The 6,102-nt window shown below is 48.0% G+C and overlaps 1 pseudogene; it reads left to right on the top strand.

The window, feature by feature from the left end:
* The window catches only part of LOC124227049 (spliceosome RNA helicase DDX39B-like), a 56,739-nt pseudogene that overhangs the window by 13,646 nt on the left and 36,991 nt on the right, over positions 1-6,102 (top strand).

The following is a 6,102-nucleotide window of genomic DNA, read 5'->3' on the forward strand; positions in this document are numbered from 1 at the left end:
AGGGAGCCAGGGTAGGGGGCTGAGGCTCACTGGAAGTTGGGATTTATGCCTCTCCTATTGTTGGACCCTATTTAAGGTCATCTGTACTGTGCAGCTAAGCTAGCTTCCTGTCTACGATAAAGGTCTCTGGGGGACAGAGATCACTGACCCAGGGGCTATGACTGGCCATGTACAAGGATATAGGGTTATGGGAAAGAAAAGACTGACTGTTCCCACCCCCTAAGAAACAGTGACCTCTTAGATGGGAACTCTTCATGGACTGTGCAGGGAGGGAAGCGTGTGGGGAGAGGGAGCCCTGAGGCCTGGAGTGTGGTCGGGGTGGGGAGCTGAGAGTTGGAACTAGGCAACGAACTCCAGGAGTCAGGGTGCTGGTATCTGCAGGTCTGTGGTGCAGCATAAGTTTGAAGGAATCCCCTCACAGTACAAATACCCCCCACCTACCCCTCATGACCTCCACCCCCACCCTTGGGGCTGCTTACCTGGGGGCATGACTTCATCTTTCACTAATACCACACTGTGTTGGTTACTGTAGCTTTATAGTAAGTATTGAAGTCCGGCTGTGTGAGTCCTCTGACTCTGCTGTCTCATGGTGTGCTGGCTACTCTGGCTCTTTTGTCTCTCCAGATAAACATTAGAGTGATTCATCAATATCCTTCCTGGAATATTGACAATATCAGCTGTCAATATCTAAAATAACTTGCTGGGATTTTAATTTGTATTCTGTTGAATCTAGAGATCAAGTTGGGAAGAACTGACATCTTTTCAAGATTGAATTTTCCTATCCATGAACGTGGAATATTTTTCCATTTATTTAGTTCATTGATTTCTTTCATCAGAGTTTTGTAATTTTCCTCATATAGATCTTGTACATATTTTGATAGATTTATACTTAAGTATTTAATTTTTTGTGTGCTAATGTAAATAGTATTGTGTTTTTAGTTTCAGCTTCCAGTTGTTCATTGCTGATCTATAGGAAAGTGATCGACTTTTGCATATTAACCTTGTGTCCTGCACTTTGCTGTAATTGCTTGTTAGTTGTTATTCCAGGAGTTAGTTGTTGTTGTTGTTGATTCTTTGGATTTTCTACACAGACAATCGTGTCGTCTGCCAACAAAGAAAGTTTTATTTCCTCCTTCCTCCTCTGTATACCTTTTATTTCCTTTTATCTTTTTGGTCTTGTATTAGCTAGGACTTCCAGTTTGATGTTGAAAAGGAGTGGTGAGAGGGGACATCCTTGGTTTGTTCCTGACCTTAGCAGGAAAGCTTCTAGTTTCTCACTATAAAGTATGATGTTAGCTGTGGGTTTTTTGTAGATTTTTTATCAGATCGAGAAAGTTCCCTCTCTGTTTCTAGTTTGCTAAGAGTTTTTATCATGAATGAGTGTTTGATTTTGTCAAATGCTTTTTCGGCACCTGTTGATATGGTCCTGTGAATTTTCCTTTCGAGCTTGTTGATGTGATGGATTACATTCATTGATTTTCTAATGTTGAACTAGCCTTGTATACTTGCGAGAAACCCCACTCGGTTATGGCATATAGTTGATTTCATTTATTGTCTGTCTGTCAGACTGTCAGCATCAGGAGAGGAGGTGTTTTGTCTGTTCTGATTAAATGATCCCCAGGCCTGGAACAATGCCTGGTACAGAGGAGCTCATGGAATATTTGTGAGTGAATGAGTAAATGCTGGGACCACGTTCCTTAGAGCTGAGTCTGAGACTGAAAGGGAGAGTTTAGGGTGTTGGTTTGGAGGTTGTCTTCCTCTGCTCCGGCTGCTGTAACAAAATGCCATGGACTGGGGAGCTAAAACAGCCGAAGTTTATTTTCTCACACTTCTGGAGGCTAGAAATCTGAGATCAAAGTGCCAGGAAATTTGGCTTCTGATGCGGGCTCTCCTCCTGGCTTGTGGATGGCTGTCTTCTTGCTGTGTCCTCACATGGCCTTTCCTCTGTGTGCAGAGAGAGATCCCTGGTGTCTTTTTCTCATAACCACCAGTCCTGTCAGGCAGGGCCCCACCCTTATGATCTCATTTTACCTTAATTCTCTCCCTAAAGGCTCTGTCGCTAAATACAATCACATTTGGGGTTAGGGCTTCAATGTAGAAATTTTGGGGGACACAGCTCAGTCCATAACAGGGGTCTCCTGTGATGTGTGTGTGTTTGGATCCTACCAATTGGTCTTGGTTTCTGGAACCCCTTCACAAGTACAGTGCTCAACACTGCCCCAAACTCATATCTCGCCACATAAGCACAGCAGATGGAAGGTGTCTGACCACCAACTGCTCCAGATGTCTCTTGGGCCAGGAGAGGGGTCTGCCTAGGTTTGGGGTCATGGGCAACTGCTGTCCGGATGGCAGTTGTGGCTTAGCTGCAGCATGTGGGGCTCCGGGACAACCCCCCTGGCTTGTGGACTCCATGTCTGTCAGGCTGCTGTAACAGAATATCATAAATTGGGTAGCTTATAAACAACAGAAGATTATTTCTCACTGTTCTGGAGGCTGAGAAGACCAAGATCAAGGTGCTAGCAGACTGGGTGTCTGGTGAGAACCCTCTTCTTGGTACATAGATGGCCGTCTTCTCACTGTGTCCTTGCATGGTGAAAGGGACTGTGGGTTCTCTTTTATAAGGGTGCTAATCCTACTCATGAGGGCTCCATTCATGACCTAATCACCTCCCAAAGGCCCCACCTCCAAACACCATGACATTAGGGATTACGTTTCAACATATAAATTTTTGAGGCAACACATTCAGTCTATAGCACCCCCAAATTCCTGGGTAAGTAGTCAGGGTAGAAATAAGATTTAGGGCTAGGGCTGCAGAGCTCCTAAGTTCAGGATTTGGGGCAGCAGAGAGCAGGGCCAGAGGAGTCCAGTCTGAGGATCCGGGTGCTTGTGTCACCAGAGAGGAAAGGGATGGGATCTTCAGAGTCCTTGGCCAGGGAGCTGCAGAAGGTGTAGGGACCACTACTGGAAATGGGTAGTTGGTTGCCTGGGTCCTTTTGTTGAGATCCTTGTAGCCCCACCACATGTTCATCAGCTGGTGCTCAGGGGCCCCTTGGCCTGGTTCTCAAAGAGGAGGAAGGGACCACTGAAGGCTGGAACCACTGGCTGCTCTGGGCTGGGTTCAGACATGGCTGTGATGTCCTAGCACAGGGAGTGAGAGCCTGGAAATTCTGGGAATTTGGGATCAGGGCTGGTCCCTAGAGGGGCAGCACAGGCACTTGTTCTTTGCTCTCTATGGTCCAGTACCCAGAAAACTCTCTCCAAACACAAGCCCACAGGTGTCCCCTAGGCCAGCCCTTCCCACGCCCCTCCCGTCCCTGGCTCCTTCGTGTCTCCTCCTTGTAACCTCTACCACTCTGATGTCCTTATTTCTGCCCTGTCCTCACTTCCCCTGGAACATCCTCTCCTTCTTAGACCTAACGCCCTGGGGGCTTCTCTCCCCCACCCCCATCCCATATTGTGAGACTCACTGGATTGATCCAGCCCCAGAGGCAGCAGCAGGAACAAGTCATAAGGACTCAGGGGTCCTGGGTCCCATCCTGGGAGACTGAGGGCACCCAGTTTGTTTTGGGGGTCCATTCGGGACCTGGGGACCAGCTGTTATGGCCTGGAGACCTCCCTGTGCCCTGAGGCAGAGTCTACAGTGACTCAATGGGGAGGAACATCTATTTCAGTGTGGATTTTGGGAAACACTTCACACCCTGAACCTGACACTGGAAAGGGGAACCCCCTTGTGTGCAGAGCTCTGTCCTGCTCCTGGGGGCCCATGGAGACCCTGCAGAGGTCCTGGCTGAGCAGGAGAAAAGGCAGCTGGGTCTTCTGTCCTCAGCATTGTGGCCACACACGGGGACGCCACTGTTATGCTCTCAGATTGTGACTGACCTGCCTGGGAGGGTCTGGGCTTTAAGTTGGTCAGAAATGGATGACCGTGAGGCTGGGCTTCAATGGTGGGAAGAAGCTTCTGAGCATCCCTGGACTCCACAGGTGTCAGGGTCAGGGATGGACAGGGACTGATGGAGAAGAGAGCTCAGGAGCCTTGTGCACTCTCTCAGGTTTCCATCTCCTCCCTGGGACCCCTCTCCCAGCTCTTGACGACAACACCTGGGAAACTGAAAAGTGGAAACGTTTTCTTCCATTTTCTATTTCTTTTCAGTACTCTTCCTTAATGTAGCAACAATAACAATATTTGTATAAATTTTTCTCAGGAGGATACACGAGAAATTGGTAACATGCTCATCTCTGGCAGGGGACCTGTGGGGGGCCTAGGAAGGAAAATTTCCCACCTTAAACCCTTTGGAATGTCTTGAGTGGTCTTTTCAAAATATGTTACACTAAGAATCTCTTTCATTTGCAGGACACTTTCCAGTTAATGACCAGTTTACACAGATGCGGCCCTGTGATGGGCCTGTTACCACCTGCAAACACAGGTTCTTTACACACTCCACAAACGGAGCCAAATAAAAAACTGAAACGCCAGGCTTTTGGCAAGGAAAGGGCTTTCATTTCAGGTGACATCAGCCGGGAGACGCGAGTGAGCCTTCAAATTTGTCTCGTTTTGTCTCATCTTCCCGAAAGAGGGGAGGTGAGGGGTCTTAAAGGTTGTGAGGAATGTGGCTGCTTGTAGAGAGGCAGGGGGATTCCGTGGCCTTGCTGTTGGGAGCTTTCCACCAGCCTGCATTAGGCCTTGGGAGCTGCTTGCGGGGAGGAGGAGGAGATGATAAGGAATCCAGGGGGGTGATGGACCTTGGCTCTTTGTCTCCATGGCAGATAGTGGATTCTGGAGCCAGGGAGCCAGGGAGTAAACAGGGAAAGAGTGCTTAGGTTTTAATCCCATGTATGCTGGGTTTAACGTAGGGGAAATGATATCAGGGCCGGCACCAGTATTTCAAATACCATCAGGGTCACCCATGGTATACAGGTTTCAGCAGAGCTTCCATACTAAGACAGACTAAGAAGAAGGACATGGCCACTCACTTCTGAAAAGAATTGGCCATGAAAACCCTATGAATAGCAGTGTGAACATTGTGCACTACAGAGCCAGAAGGTGAGAGGATGGCTCAAAAAGACCAGGCAGGGTTCTGCTCTGCTGTACGCAGGGTTGCTAGGAGTCAGACCAACTTGATGGCACTAGCAACAGCAAATTAAGTTTAAGGACTTTAAAATAGAGGGATTATCCTGGCAGGGAGATTATTGTGGATTATCTGGGTGGTCCCCAACAAATGACATGAATCCTTAAAAGAAGAGAAGTTTCTCTGGCTGAAATCAGAGTGATGCTCTAGAGGAGACGTGGCAGAGGGGAAATCAGAGAGGTCTCAAGTGGGAGAAATACTGGTGTGCTGTAGGGGCCTATGTTGGAGGACTGAAGAGATCCTCTATTGGCTAGGGTGGCTCCAGCTGACAGCCAGCAAGGAAATGAGGACCTCAGCCTTACATCTGCAGTGAAGTGAATTGAGAGAACAACGTAAACCAGCTTAGAAGTGGATTTTTCCTGAGTCCCCACTAAGGAACATTACCTGCCAACACCTTGATCTCAGCCCAGTGAGAACATGTTGGACTTGTAACCTACGTAACCATGAGATAATAAATGGGTGTTGTTTAAAGCCACTAGGTCTGTGGGAATCTTTATGGCAGTGATAGAAACCACATAGCAGAGAAGATGCTCTCACTCCCTGGCCTCTCAGTTCCTTGAACTCCTCTCCTCCATGACCTTCTACTCTGCTCTCCCTGAGTCCCCCACTCCCTTGTACCCGTAGACCTTGTCATTGCCAATAACCCAGCCCTTCCCTGGTCTCCTCTTCATGCTTCCCACTCTCTGACGTCCATTTCTCCTCCTCATCTTCTTGCAGGGTGGCCTAAGGTCTGGAAACACTGATACTATTATTTTATCATATATTTATCATATGTTGCCCAGAAATTGCATTGATACCCACAGCATCAATCATGTCCCCCTATTACAGTGGGGCGTATAGAAGCCAGGTAATAAATGGAATCCTGGACAAAGTGTGGCTCAGAATGAGACCCCTGTGTCCACGGACCCACCCGGCAATCATCCCCCTTTCACGAGTGCATAATTGGCATTGATATGCTTGAAAGTTGGAGTAACCT

The sequence above is a fragment of the Equus quagga genome, chromosome 15, assembly GCF_021613505.1.
Source record: "Equus quagga isolate Etosha38 chromosome 15, UCLA_HA_Equagga_1.0, whole genome shotgun sequence".
NCBI classification, from domain to species: Eukaryota; Metazoa; Chordata; class Mammalia; order Perissodactyla; family Equidae; genus Equus; species Equus quagga.